Genomic DNA, 15,196 nt, shown 5'->3' with positions numbered 1-15,196 from the left:
CGGGGAAAGAAAAGGATGCAGAACATTAGATGATGGGAACTGTTACAAATGCAGTCGGAAAGAAAAAGGAACTACATGGAAAATCTAAGAAGCATGAGTTAGACAAGGTCCTTGAAAACTATTCAGGAATATGCAAATCAAACACAGAATCAGCAGTGCTGAATGATGGTGAACGAGTTAGGATGATTTTTCTGAGCAAGACGCGAGTGAATAATAAAGGTTTTCGTATGGACATTAGAACCAACGGGGGCACCGCTGTGAAAGTAGGAATGTAGGACAACTCAAGAGCCTAGGAGCGAATAGTGCCTGGAGCCAGAGGAAGTGGAAGAAACACTAAAATAAATATTTCACGTCAGTGTTTGTTTAGGAGAAAGTCATGGAAGAAAGATCAGGAAGGATACTCTGATATTCCACGTTATGTTCATAAAATAATGGTGCGAGCGTTGGGACACCCAAAAACACGAAGTTCGATAAATCACTAGGACTGGATAGAATTCATCCCAGGTTACTCAGTGAGTGAAGCAAGACTGCAGATTGCTATTGCCTTCACAGAAATCTTAGTAGTCTTTTTTTTTATTTTTAATTGCACATGTTGCTGTAGAGGACTGCAAATGAGCCAGTACTGTGTCGATGTTTAACAACGGCAATGAGACAAACAGAAAACGACATCATTGACACAGAAAATTGAGGCAGACGAGGATAGTGAAGAAGTTTGCAAAATGTTCAACAGATTATAGAATAGTTGTAAATGTCGGCAGAGAAATGGCAGATGAAGTTTTGTACTCTGGGAAGTCAAATTTCAGATTTTTTTTCAAAAATCCCATCACTATTGGGAATGGCATTTATGGCAGTGACATGCTCTGCCTCAGGATGTGGGAGATCAAGGTGTATGTCTGTGTCCCCGATATATTCACAGTTCCTGACTGACCGTGTGAAGGAAATGGAGGTGGAGATCGATAGACCTTGCATCATCCAGGACACCGAGACCAGATCTTTTGTGAGATAGTCATACCTGAGGTACAGGATACTGATATGTTTCGTGACACCTGGAGAGACAAGGGGAAGAGTCATACAGTGCAGAGTGCCCCAATAGCTCCTCCCCTCACAACCAAGTACATGGTCTGAATATTGATGAGGAAATAAACCATCAGGGCACAACTGCAACAGTCACGCTGCTGGCATTGACAATGTCTCTGATGCCCAGCAGTGAAGGAATAGATCAAGTGGATTAGTAGTCAAAAAAGTCTCAAGATTCAACGGCTGGAAGGTGTGTTGCAACCTGAGTACTATGGCTAGAAATGTGTCAGAGTGGCTAAAGAAAACTCTCAAGAGTTCGCGGTGCTTATCATGGTAAAGAGAGGGCTGAGCCTGTACACAATGAGTAGAGGGAATTAGGAGAGAACTTAAAAAGTGAAATTTCAATAGCAGTAATCTCTAGATTATTCCTAGTGACACATATTGGTGAGGATAAAAATAGAATGATAACTCGGAGGAATTTGTGTTCAAGAAAGTGATGCAGGGGTAATCTTGAAGCTCTTAAATCACGACATCTTTTGCTAGAGTAGTGGCACAGTATACAACAGATTGAATGTTCCTTAACTGGAGGTGTCCAATATACTGGAGATTTGCTAGTGATGCTAGGAATGATGCAAACAAGAGTGGAAGACAATCTGACCCTGAGCAATGGACGGCCATGAAATAACATTTAGTCAACAGGATCGACAGGACCACAGACAAAGGAAAGGAAATTCAATGGGTTTAAGCTGCATTTACGGCAATGCAAACGGATCCGCAGGTCAGTTGGATGAAATGAGGTATTGGTCCCTCTGGGGACTGCTGGATCAGTAATTGGGGTGACGAAGCAGGGAAACTACAGAATGAATTAGACAGATTGGGAGAATCGGCAAAAAAAAATGCAGATGAAATATAGATGAGGGCTGTGCATGATCATGATTATAAGCAGAAATAGCATTAACAATTTTCTAAGCAGGATGAAAATTCAAAAAAAAAACAGAGATACAAAGGGATCTGAGAGACCTCTGGGAGAATTTCTAATTGTTAATTGAGGTTAACGGACTGGGAGAGTTACCCTCCATAGGACAATGCACACAATAATGATCTCATAATTCTTAGTTGAACCAGCTAGTGAGCCCTTATAGATATCGCTTAGACGTAAGGCTGCTGCTTTATGGAAACCACAACAGAGAGCAGGAATTAGAATCGCAGATATGCAGATATGCAGAGAACATATATGCATATGTTGTAAACTTGGTAAGGAAGGTTTAGGAAGAGATTGTAACTTCGTAATATTGACAGGGCCTATTATAGCTTAAAAGGCGTGGAGTTGAATTTGTGAAATGTGTCCAAGAAAGTTTCCTTCATCAACTACTTGAGAGGGTACAACACTCCTCCTGAGAAATAAGGTGGAGTAAGCGACAGATTTGTCTGTCCGTGAGCACGTTGGCTCCAATCATCAGACTTCTAATAGTTTTTAATTGGATAGGGAGAAGAATGCAATCCTTTAACAACTTAAGTTCCTGAACAGGCCCAGAGCAAAGTTGGGAGTAATTAACGGGATCTTGCAGTGGTTGACTGGGCAAGATTGTTTATAGGAATGATATATCTGCCGGTGCAAGGCTTAAAATTATGATGGCATGAGTTCAGGTCCTACATGTTCCTCTTAGGGCGAAGGTCAAGACTGGCAGGTTTCAGGAAACCTAGTTGTTGAGAGTTAATGGGGCCCTGGTTTAGAATGTGGGAGTCATATACTGCACACATAAGTAATTCTGAAATAGTTAATCTCTTGATTTCTACAAATGTACACATGCTGTTCGAGTTAGAAGGCTTAAAGTTGGATATGAGAACGATGTGAAAGGCAAGATGAGACAAACGCCCAAGCGATTTTCTGTGTATATGAAGAGTTGAAGGGAGGTTGGGAAGAAGATGAATGCTGTTAACGATATGCACAGCCACCTGTATAGGGAACAAAGGCATTGGAAAGATTTTTAATTGCTTATACCTCCATTTTCTTTTTACTCTGTAGTGCAGAAAATGCAAGATATGACTGGCGATGTCTTGGACACAGAAACATAGAAATTAAGTGCAAGAGTAGGCCTTTCGGCCCTTAGAACCTACTCCTCCATTCAGTATGATCATGGCTGATCATCCAACTCAGAACACTGTACCTGCTTTCTCTCAATACACCCTGATCCCTTTAGCCACAAGGGCCATATCTAACTCCCTCTTAAATATTCCCAATGAATTGGCCTCAACTATTTCCTGTGTCAGAAAATTCCACTGCCATTCTGAAGTGGTCCGGTTTACTCCCACTCTTTGCTTCCTGTCTGCCAACCAATTGTCTATCCACATCAATTCCATGCCCCCAATACCGTGTGCTTTAAGTTTGCACACTAATCTCCTGTGTGGGACCTTGTCAAAAGCCTTTTGAAAATACAAATATACCACATCCACTGGCTCTCCCCTATCCACTCTATTAGTTACATCCACAAAAAATTCCATAAGATTCGTCAGACATGATTTTCCTTTCACAAATCCATGCTGACTTTGTCCGATGATTTCACCACTTTCGAAATGTGCTGTTATCACATCTTTGATAACCGACTCTCGCATTTTCCCCAGCACCGATGTCAGACTCACCGGTCTATAATTACCCGGTTTTTCTCTCACTCCTTTTTTTTAAAGTGGTGTTACATTTACCACCCTCCAATCCTCAGGAACTAATCCAGAATCTAAGTAGTTTTTAAAAATTATCACTAATGCATCCACTATTTCTTGGGCTACTTCCTTTGGCACTCTGGGATGCAGACACTCTGGCCCTGGGGATTTATATGCCTTTAAACCCTTCAATTTACCTAACATCACTTCCCTACTGACATGTATTTCCCTCAGTTCCTCCATCTCACTAAACCCTCAGTTCCCTACTATTTCTGGAAGATTATTTATGTCCTCCTTAGTGAAGACAGAACCAAAGTATTCAATTGGTCTGTCATGGACCGCATATGACTTACTTGGTAGGAGGTGTTAGACCCTTGCAGTGTATTAAGGTGGATAAATCCTAGGGTCTGAATAAGTGGGATTCAGAAGGAATTTAAGGAATATCTTGTAGAGTCCCTGAAGAGGATTTTGGTTCATACCTATCCACAAATGAGATTTTGGAAAACTGTACATTAACTAACTTGAAATCGCTGTTTAAAATAGGAAGGAAAAACAAGCCAGAAAATTGTCAACCAGTGTGTTATGTCTTATAATATTTCATGGTGGCTAAATTGCTGTGGAAGATTCTCAGGGACAGGATCCACATCCTGTATCTCAGGCTGCTATGGGAGAAAATGAAGGATATTGTAAAGGCCCTGAGATATTTAAATCGTCAATGGTCATTTGGAATATCGTGCTGATTACAATGAGACAATATATCATACAGAGTTATATAAGAATAGGATACAACATGAATTGTGGGGTTTCAAGATATACTGAAGAAAAATACATAGAAAGTATGACGCAGAAGCTGAATTCGGGAATTTGGCATATCGACTCTGTTCTGCCATTTTATCAGGACTTGTTTATCATCCCTCTCACCCCATTCTCCTGCGTTCTCTTCATAACTTTCGACACTCTTACTAATCAGGAATCTATCAACCTCCACTTTAAAAATACCCAGTGATTTGGCCTCCAATGCCGACTTTGGGAATAAATTCCACACATCTGGCACTTACTCTCCGAGGAAACTTCTCCTTATGTCTGTTTTAAATGGACGTCCTTTTATTCATAGGCTGTGCATCTGGTCGCAGAATCCCCCTGGATAGGTAATGTTCTCTCCACTTCCATTCTAAATAGGCTTTTCAATGTTTGATAGGTTTTGATTAAATCCCCCGCAATATTCTGAACTCCAGCGAATACAGGCCCAGAGCCATCAAACGGTCCTTATATGTTAACGCTTTAGTTCCCAGGTTCTAACTTGTGAACTTCCACTGAGCCTCTCCAATGCCAGTACAACTTGTCTTATAGAAGGGGCCCAAAACTGTTCACAGGACTCCGTGTGGTCTGACCAATACCTTAGAAACACTTAGCATTACATTTTTTTGTGTATTCTAATCCTCTCGAAATGAATGCTGTATTTGCATTTACCTTCCTCACTAGAAACGTTGGCTGTAAATAAGTCTTTAGGGGATGAGGCCTCCTGCATGTCTTCATCTCTGAGTTCTAACTTCTTGTACTCCTTATACTGCAGATCTGAAAAAAAAGAAAACCTTTGAATTCCTCTTTAATGTTACTGTCTAGCTAACCATGATATATCATAATTTCTATCCTTACTGCTTTGTTTTAGCTGCATTCCGGATTAAGATGGCTGAGAGTGCTGTGAAGCTGCAGAGCCCGGGACAAAAGGCACGGAACGATCCGAGATTTGAAAAGTTTAAGAGCTGATCCAAATTCGAAAGGTCATAGTATTGTCGCTGGAGTGCAGGACCGGACCAGTTCAGCTCATTGCTCTGTGCGGTTTCCACAAATCAGCGCTGGCCAGCGACTAAAGGACTCCTGCATCGGCTGCATTGATAACGGTTTTCATAGCTGTGGACTTGCTATCGAGAACATCATTTCTTAATGTTAATTGCTTAATTTTGTTGGCATCATCTGCCTTTATATCTACAGTGGCTGTATGAAGTTCTTCTTTCGTAATTGGGTTCTATTGCGCTTCTTTGCTTTATGTTTGCTGCAAGAAGAAGAATCTCAAAGTTGTATACAGTATATATACTTCGATAATAAATATACATTGAACTTTTGAACTTTGATTCTGTTCGTTTTTAAAATGTTTTTAAAAGCCAATGCAAAAGTTGCCCTCGCTAAATGGAGCACAGAATAGAAGTCTGAAAGAATTTTTTTAAAAACATTAGTTAGACCGTGGCTAGAATAGTGGCAGAGATCTGATGGCCAACATCAGGGCGAATGCGATGGCACTGGAGAGAGGCACAAGGATGCAACATGGATGTTTGATTGAACTCAGAGATTGGGTGCGGGTAGAGAAACAATCAGTGTATTTTATTAGTCACATAATAGAGGACACAGGGTTTCAGGCAAGAGGGAAACATTTAAGATATATTAGCGGGCAATTTTCTCACAAAGAGAGTGACAAATATGTAGAACGGGCTCCCAGGAAGTAGTAGAAAGGGGGACAAATAGGACGTTTGAAATATACTTATCTGGGTACGGAACAGGAAAGGGAGTAGAAGTACATGCGTCAAATTCAGGCAAATGGGATCTCTTCAGGTAGGCATGATGAATTGTGTAAAATGGTTTGTTCTTGTGCTCAATCACGCGCTGTTGGAAGAGGTGTTTTCAGACAGCAGGTAAGACGTTTCAGCATAGCAGTAAGAGGTTTAGAGAAGATGTGAAGAAAAATTTGTGTTTCACCCAGAGGAGCGTGATAATCTGGAACACAGTCACGGAGGAGGTGGTGTACGCAACTGTTTGCCGAACATCTTGAAGAGCACTTGAACTAAAAAGGCATGACAAGCAAGTTCGATTTCCAGAACTCTATGTGCTATCAAATTATGAACAAAGGAAAACATTCCGTGTTCTTAACGAAGGATCTCGGCCCGAAACGTCGACAGCGCCTCTACCTATAGATGCTGCCTGGCCTGCTGCGTTCCACCAGCATTTTGTGTGCGTTGTTTAAATTTCCGGCATCTGCAGATTTTCTCGTATTTGCACTCCGTGTTCATTACCCATTTTCCAATCAGATCCTACATCAACATAAACCTGTATTTTAAAACGTAGACCAGATTTCAGCCTGGTTTCCTGCATACATAGAAACATAGAAACTTAGAAAACGTATAGCACATTACAGGCCCTTCAGCCCACAAAGCTGTGCCGAACATCTCCTTACCTCAGAAATTACTAGGGTTACCAATGGACCTCGATTTTTCTGAACTCCACCTACCTATCCAGGAGTGTCTTAAAAGACATCGTATCTGGCCACCACTGTCACCGGCAGCCTATTTTACGCACTCACCACTCTCTGCGTAAAAAAAAACTTACCCCTGATATCTCCACTGTACTTACTTCCAAGCACCTGAAACCACAGTCCTCTCGTGCTAGCCTGTATACGGCATTTGAGCTGTACTTCAGTACACAGTCATGTGTAAAGTAAGTTGAGCAGGGGACATACGCAGTTGCATCAGGTTTATTTAGTAAATCTTCAATAAATCTCTTAAATTCTACACCATTAGCTAGCAAACATCCAGCATGTCGTTATAGGATCAAAAAAGTATTAACAACACATTTTTGGTCCGAATTTTAGTTACCCCCTTGTAAAGCAACATTAATAATCTTCAAGAGTTAAGAATTTTATCACTAGCTGTTTCTCTGCCGATTATTTTGTTTTGTCCTAAGCTTAATCAATAATCAATAATGAACGAAAACTTTGTCATAAAATCATGCACTTCACACACTGACTAAAATCTGTCTGTATTCTAGATAACAATTAGTCTCATTGGCATCATCTTCTGTTCTTTCTGAAGAGCCTCTGAATATGAACTTCTCCTTTCCAGAAGAACGCACTGCACGTCCACAGCTTTCTTATATACAGGACACTCTGAATACACAAAACTATGGGTCCGTCCACAATGACTACAGCGTAGTGGCTTCTCCACAATTTCGATTATAATGTTCCTCACCATATTTTACCCTTGCACAGAGCTGCTACATGACCAAACTTCTGGCACTTAAACATCTTACGGAATCATACAGAGGAGATATTAGGGCAAATCTTTTTTACGTAGAGATTGGTGAGTGTGTGGAATGGGCCGCCGGCGGCGGTGCTGGAGGCGGTAACGAAAAGTTCTTTTAAATGACTCCTGGAGAGGTACGTAGAGCTCAGAAAAATATAGGGCCATGGGTAAGACTGGGTAGTTCTAAGTTAAGGACAAGTTAAGGCCCTGTATTGTGCTGTAGTTTTATATGTTTCATTGTTTCTATGTTTCATATACCTCATGCGTTAACATAAGCCAGCAATAAACTAAAAGCGATCGGCCTCAATGCCTACTTGTGCAATTGGACCTTGGAATTCCTCGCTTGCAGACACCAGTAAATCCGTATTGGCAACCATATGTCCTCGATGATAATCATCAGCAACAAGTACTCCACAAGGCTGTGTGCTTGGTCCCTAGCTCTACTTCCTTTAAACTGATGTCTGTGCGGCGAAGTCCAGCTTCAATGCCATATACAAGTTTGCTAATAACACCACAGATTTTTGGCCAAATCAATGGTGGTGATGAATCGGCATTTAGGAGGGGGACTGAGAATCTGGTTCAATGGTCTCTTAACAACAACCTCTCACAATGTCAGCAAGCGCAAGGAACTGATATAGATTTCAAGAGAAAGAACCCAGAGATCCATAAGACAGTTCTCTTCAAAGGGACCGAGATATAGAGTGTAAGCAACTTTAAATTCCGACATGTTATTATTTCAGAGGACCTTCCCTTGGCCGAATACGCAAGGCATTAAAATCAGTTTGATTCGGTTCGTTTGTCCCTATTTGTCCATTTCCCTGTACTGATACACAGCATATGACACTATCTCCGTTTGCAACCAAACTCTTCCTGCAAACAAGACAATTTGGAATGTGTAACCACAATTTCCGTTCCGTCTGGGAGCCCTTCGACCGTGCTTGCCTCTGCCTCTGGTGCCATAGCTCCGTTGATCATTGCGGTCATCGGGTACGCTTGTGGTAAAGGTCCGTTTACAGTCCGACACCCCTGCATGTTGGGGTTTGGTGTTAATGGACGAACCTTCTGCTTCAAGCGCCCATTAATCGATTTAATTGGCCATGAAGTCTGGGGGTAATAGGATCTGCGATTCACGTTCATTGGCAGCCCAGTCTTTCAATCGGCTTATCTGAGACATGAAAAGTATTATCAGATTATATATCATTGCAGGGTCTCCGATAACTGATTAACCGGCAATCCCTTCAGTGAAAGAGCCTGTTTAGTCTATGCACAGGGAAGTGCTGTTAATAGACCTGCATATGTGTCAACATTGAGTGAGCAAGCATTTCAATCGATGCTGCAATGGCAGGTGCCTGATGCAATCAAACTGCCTTATCTGGGCTTGCCCGTCCTTTTCCTAATGTGGGCAGCTGGTTTCTCCGAGAAGCTCTCTGTTGCTGTAAAGTGGTTTCTGTGACTGAGATTAAACGCAGCAGCTTTTCCTTCCTGCAAGCCAGATTTCCAGCAAAAAACAATGGTGCGATGTTTGCTTCAGGCTGTTCATACGGCACTCGCCATGTAAAGGGAAGGGGAGGGGCGCTGGGATATTTACTCCAATGATCTCAGTGCTACTCACTTCGGAGTATGTAATATAAACGTGCATGCAACTTACTGACTGTCTCCAGTCGCTCACTAGCTTATTCTGTAAAGTTCAACTTCGCGATAGAAGTTTGCTGTGCCGTTCCCAACCTGTTTGCTGAGTCGTCCGGCAGCACCCACGTCATAATGGGTCTGTCGTGTCTGACAGTCACCTCGCTTTCCTCTGTAACTGCTTCTGTCTTCACTGTGAACAGGACGGCAGCAGCTCACGAGGGGCGAGTTCATTCAGCTACCGATGTCATTCTCAAGTTGCCGGCTGATCTCTTCACTGACCAATGAAGGTTGTTGGTCTTTCCGGTTAAATATCTGGTCACACCTTGTCTTAATAATACGATGATCATGTCGGAGACTCCAAGTGTTCTACCTGTACCCGCTATTGACTCATGCTGTTTCACTGGGTAACTTTTTGTAAGGCACTTCACTAACCACTCGAAAATAGATATGCTCAGTGTTCAGAGTTGGAGTGGGTAAAGGTATCCCCTGTTTCAAGAGTCTGATGATTGAAGGGTAATACATTTTGCTGAAGCTTATTTCTCCTTACATTAAAATAAATCGATTTTATTTCATCAGATAATCTTCACCGCCCCCCCCCCCCCTGCTCTGTCTTATCTGCTGAACCTGCACATTTTATTTAATGTTTTTGATGTGTATCAACTTTCCCATCTGCCGCACCACTGTTTTGGATCCCAGCACAGTTTAAATGTGTCAGGAGTCAGAAGTGTACGAGGTTGGCATTACCCAGGGGAAGGTACTTGGAAGTTTGAAAGGTCGAAAGGTAAATAAGTCACCTGGACCAGATGATTACACTCCAGTGTTCTGAAAGATATTCTGGACACATTAGTATGATCTTTCAAGTATCACAAGATAGTGGACTGCTCTGAAGACTGAAAAATTGCAAATGTCACTCCACTGATCAAGAAGGTTACAGGAAACTGTAGGCCTGGCCTCAGTGGTGGGGAGGATGTTGGGATTGTTTACTAAGGATGTGGTTTTGAGGGTACATGATAACATAGGCCATAGTCAGCATGGTCTCCTCAAGGGAAAATCTGGCCTGACAACTCTGTTGGAATTCTTTGAAGTAATACCAAGCAGGATATATAAAGGTGAATTGGGAATGCTGTCTACTTTGAATTTAAATTGACTTTATTTCTTACATCTTTCACACACGTGCGGAGTAAAAATGTTTACATTACGTCTCGATCTAAGTGTGTAATATGCATTCATAGTAATTTAAAATAATTTATAATAAATAGAAAAGCCAATGTAATAAAGAGTACACTCAATCTGTGTGAGTTTATCAGTCTGATGGCCTGGTGGAAGAAGCTGTCCCACTGCACCCATTTCTGCAAACTGCCCTGTCTTATTCCGCGCGAGGAGATCCAGTATCGGCTTCTCTCTTGTTATGACTACATATTGATTAATGAAACATTCCTGAGCACATTCGACAAATGCTATTCCATCCAACCCTTTAACAATATGGGATCTCCAGCCAATATATGGAAAGTTCAAATCAACTAGCTTTATAAATGTATATTTCCTGTAACTGTGTGCAATTTATTTATAAATTTGCACCACTGCTTCAGCATCCATAATCATGTTTCGTAATCACTGTTGAGAACAATATTGTAACATAGACATAAACGCTTTGATCCGTGCTCAGGGCAATCACACAGCATCCCACAAAACCGCTCCAGGACGATAACCCAAAATGGAACACGCTGGTTTCCTCGGCTGCGTATGTCTAGGGAAGACAGTCTCTGGCCCCGTCAAGTGTGCGAGTTTAAGGCGCAAGCACGCTCCCAATCCCTCTGCTTGTGTGGAAAATAAAGATTAGTAAAGAATAACAAAAAGCAAAGGACCATTCCGATTAAACAGTCAAACATGCACAAGTTGCAACTCATCTTGTATTTCTCTGTCGCTCACACGTTGGGCACTGGGTCAATGTAAAAGCACAGACCACCTTCCGAACGTCGCTCGTAATCCATCTCGAACAATCGGGTCACCCAATGGATCGTATACTATGTCCTGTTCTCCCCAGCTTCTTCTCTCTTCATCTCCGCTTGAACAAATGCCCAGGACCAACTTCAGTGTCCTTTACGCTAATAGGATAGCACACATTCCACATTATCCGTTATCTTCAACAATGACCGAAACAAACTGAAAGCAGAACAAGCAGCTCTTACTAAGCCTCTAAGTTCAATACGTACAGCGTGGCAGTAGAAATATGAACCAGGACACTATACAGCCAATTTGCCACAGGGTTAGCGTCCCATGAGGGCTTTATTTTGTCATACGACTTAATAAAATCCATGTAGACATCAGCCTCTACCCTACCCTCATCAACCTCTCTCGTCACCATGTCAATAAACTCAATCAAGTTGGTAAGGTACGAACTGTCATGCACAAAGCCATGCTGGTTCTTTTTAATTAGGTTAGGACATGGGTTTCCAAATATACGTATATCCTATTTTCTATTAAATAGTATATCCTCTTTACTATTAAATACTATTTACTATTGTTACGTACCCGTGGGTAGCTTGTACTTGTCACGTGACAGTGTTGGTGAAGCTATACTGGACTTAAGGTAGTGGTCTTGTGATGGTGGAGTGATGTCATTTTCCCGCCAGTAGAGGTTATGTGACAGGTTTTTTTTTACAGGGTATAAAAGGAGGATCCCTCCCTGTGAGGAGGGGCAGTTAGTGGCTGGATTTTCCATTTTCACTCCATGCCACTACGTGGTCCAATATTATGACGCAGTTTGATTGAAAGATGGAGTTTTATTTAATGCCTAAAGTTTAAAAGGTCATTGCCGGCAGTTTCTTTATAATACTGCCAGTTATAAATCAGTGGAGAGTGAAGATCGGAGTTCGGGAGCTAAAAGATCGAGGAAAGTCGATTTCGACGGTGAAACAGGTTCGACTTTGTTTGATCCTCATTCGGAAGGAATTCCTTGGCTGCCCCGGTGGTAATCCCTGCGAATAATAGCACAAAGTGTTGGGTACAGTTTTGTAAAGGAAAGGTCAGTGCCTTTAAGCCATTTCATATTTATCTTCGTAAATTCTCCGGGAAAAGTATAGCTCGACTGGGAACCGCAACAGCACGATGTGGAAAAGAATTTAAATCGTCTAAAAAGTCTCTCCTTTAATGGACTGTAAACATTTTGAACTTTTGCAGTACTACTTTGAAGAAATGTTTTGCAACATCGCTTTAAGAACTGTTTTCGCTTTATTCCTTTAAGAACTGTTTAAGCTGCCGCACAGCAGCTGAATTCCGGTTAAGTTAGTGGTTTGTTTACTTTTAGGGGTTTGTTTTTCAGTGTTTAATAAATGTTTTATTTGTTATAAAAAAAAACCCTGCCTCACTTATATATTTATTGTTGCTGAATCCGTAATACTATTAAATAGTATTTTCTATTCAAGTATTTTTTTCCAGTAGTTACCATACACCTGACGTGAAACTCTCCAGTCTATAGTTCCCTGGATTTTTCCTATTTCGTTTCTGAAACAAAAGAACAACATTAGCATTCGTCCTGACGAAGGGTCTCGGCTGAAAACGTCGACAGTGCTTCTCCTTATAAATTCTGCCTGGCCTGCTGTGTTCCACCAGCATTTTGTGTGTGTTGTTTGAATTTCCAGCATCTCCAGATTGCCTCGTGTTTGTACAATAGCCATTCCCCAGAAGTACGGGACCCCGCACGTGGCTACAGCGGACACAAAGTTACTGGTCAAGGGCCCAGTATCTGTCTCTTTTTTCTGATTCTAATTCTGTCTCTTGCCGCCTTCAATAACCTGGGGTATATCTCAGAAGACCTGGGGAGTTATTCACCTCAATGCTCATCAGGAAGCCCTGCACTTCCTCCAACTTTACCTCTAAATGCCCGGCAGAACTGAACTCCTGGTCCCCCATATCCTTTGCTTTGATAAATAATGAAGCAAAATACTGATTAAGTATCTTATCAACATTATCTGCATCAAACCAAATGTTCTCCTTTTATTCAAGTGGTCCTACTCTCCCTAGTTATCCACTCGCTCTTGATGTTTGTTTAGAATGCTTTGAAATTGACTTTAATCCTATTTGCCAAGGTGTTTTGATGGCCCCTCCTGTATTTCCTAATTCACTTCTTTAGTTCTTTTCTTGTTTCTTTATATTCGTCATGTGTTTTTATCGATCCTACTTTTTGACACTTCACATGCGTTTGCTTTTATTTTCTTGTATAAATTAATTACCGGCCTGCACATCCAAGGTTATTTTACCTTTCCATACCTGTACTTCCTGCTCACAGAAATTTACCTGTCCTGTACTATGTTAAACCATTGAAAACCATCCCTTGCCAAGAAAAGTAATTCCCAGTCAACACTTCTGGTTCCTGCATAATGTCTTCGTAATTTTCCCTACTCCAATTTAAAACACTTAACATCCTTACCTACAGCTATCCTGAAATTCTTCAAATATCTGATACCCTAATCACACATTCTACACATATTTCCACCGTCTCTATAATGGCCACAACATTGTAATTCCATGTACTGATCCGTGCTCAGAGTTATTCATATTTACCCACAATAGCCCAAACTTTAAAATACGCACACTTCAAACTCTCAGTCTTATCATACCTGCTAATTCGATTTTCCCTCTGATTAGTTTCCATGACATCCAAGTTCCTGTCCAATCCTTCACATGCAAGTCTTGTACTCCAGATCCGAACGACCTGCATTACAAGCTTAAATTACTTCGCCCCACCCCCACCCCTACCGAGAGGTATTCGCAAACATTCCAGTCAGGATATTGTTTACTCTTCTGTTCAGGTGCAACACGTACCCCTTACACAGAAAGTCTTCTATTGATTCAAGAAATTGAAACCCTGCCAGTCTGCACCATCTCTTCGGCCGCCCATGTGTCTGTGTTATTATCCCATTCCTACCTGTTCTAGCCTGTGACACCGTGAGTAATCCACAGATTACCATCTTGGAGGTACTTATCTTCACCTCTTTCCTAACTCTATATACACAGTGTGGGATCTCTTCTCCTTTTTTGACAATGCCATTGCTGCCAATTAGCACCACGACCCCTGACTGTAAACTCTTCCCCTTGACAATATCCTGCAGCTGCCCCGATACACACTTGACCCTGACAACCGGGCGGCAACACACTATCCGGGTGTCTCCTTTGCGGCCACAGTATCTCCTGTCTGTCCCCTCTAAATACTGAGCCCCTATCACGACCACACTGTCTGTCCTTTCCATTCTGCTATGTCTCAGAACCAGCCTCAGTGCTACCACTGATTCTGTGCCCCCATGGTTCATCACCCCCACACAACTTGTTTTGAGTGGAATGGCCACAGTGGAAGCACCAGGATTTCTTAGCGTTGTTTTGGCACTGAAAGAATTTCGTAGAATCGGGTACAGACAAACGTCACCGATTATATCATTGGTCTTGGGCTGAATGTCTGTGGACGTTGTTTAAAAACTGTGATGCCCTAACATTTAAGAACTCAGATAGCAGGTCACAGGCTTTGTGCTGGATGGTGGGAATAAAGGGTGACGGCTCTGGTTTCCTTTCATAGTCCAAAACAAAGTTGGCTTGTGTATTGTTTGGCCACTAGATACTGTCCTTTGTGTATATGGGTGACACCAGGATGAAAGAGGTGATGGGAGACAGGGAGGTTCCCGTGGTCAGGATCATGGGTATATCCACAACTGTTTTGTCTTTCAGAGACTGAATCCGAGTTCGGATAAGAATGCAAATTTTGCTCTTGGATGAGGAACAGCCACAGTCAGTGGAAGATTCCAGTAGCATAACTCACCGATCCTGGGACC

The sequence above is a fragment of the Hypanus sabinus genome, chromosome 31, assembly GCF_030144855.1.
Source record: "Hypanus sabinus isolate sHypSab1 chromosome 31, sHypSab1.hap1, whole genome shotgun sequence".
Classification (NCBI taxonomy): domain Eukaryota; kingdom Metazoa; phylum Chordata; class Chondrichthyes; order Myliobatiformes; family Dasyatidae; genus Hypanus; species Hypanus sabinus.
The sequence above is the reverse complement of the archived record's forward strand: the minus strand, read 5'-3'. Positions refer to the sequence as shown.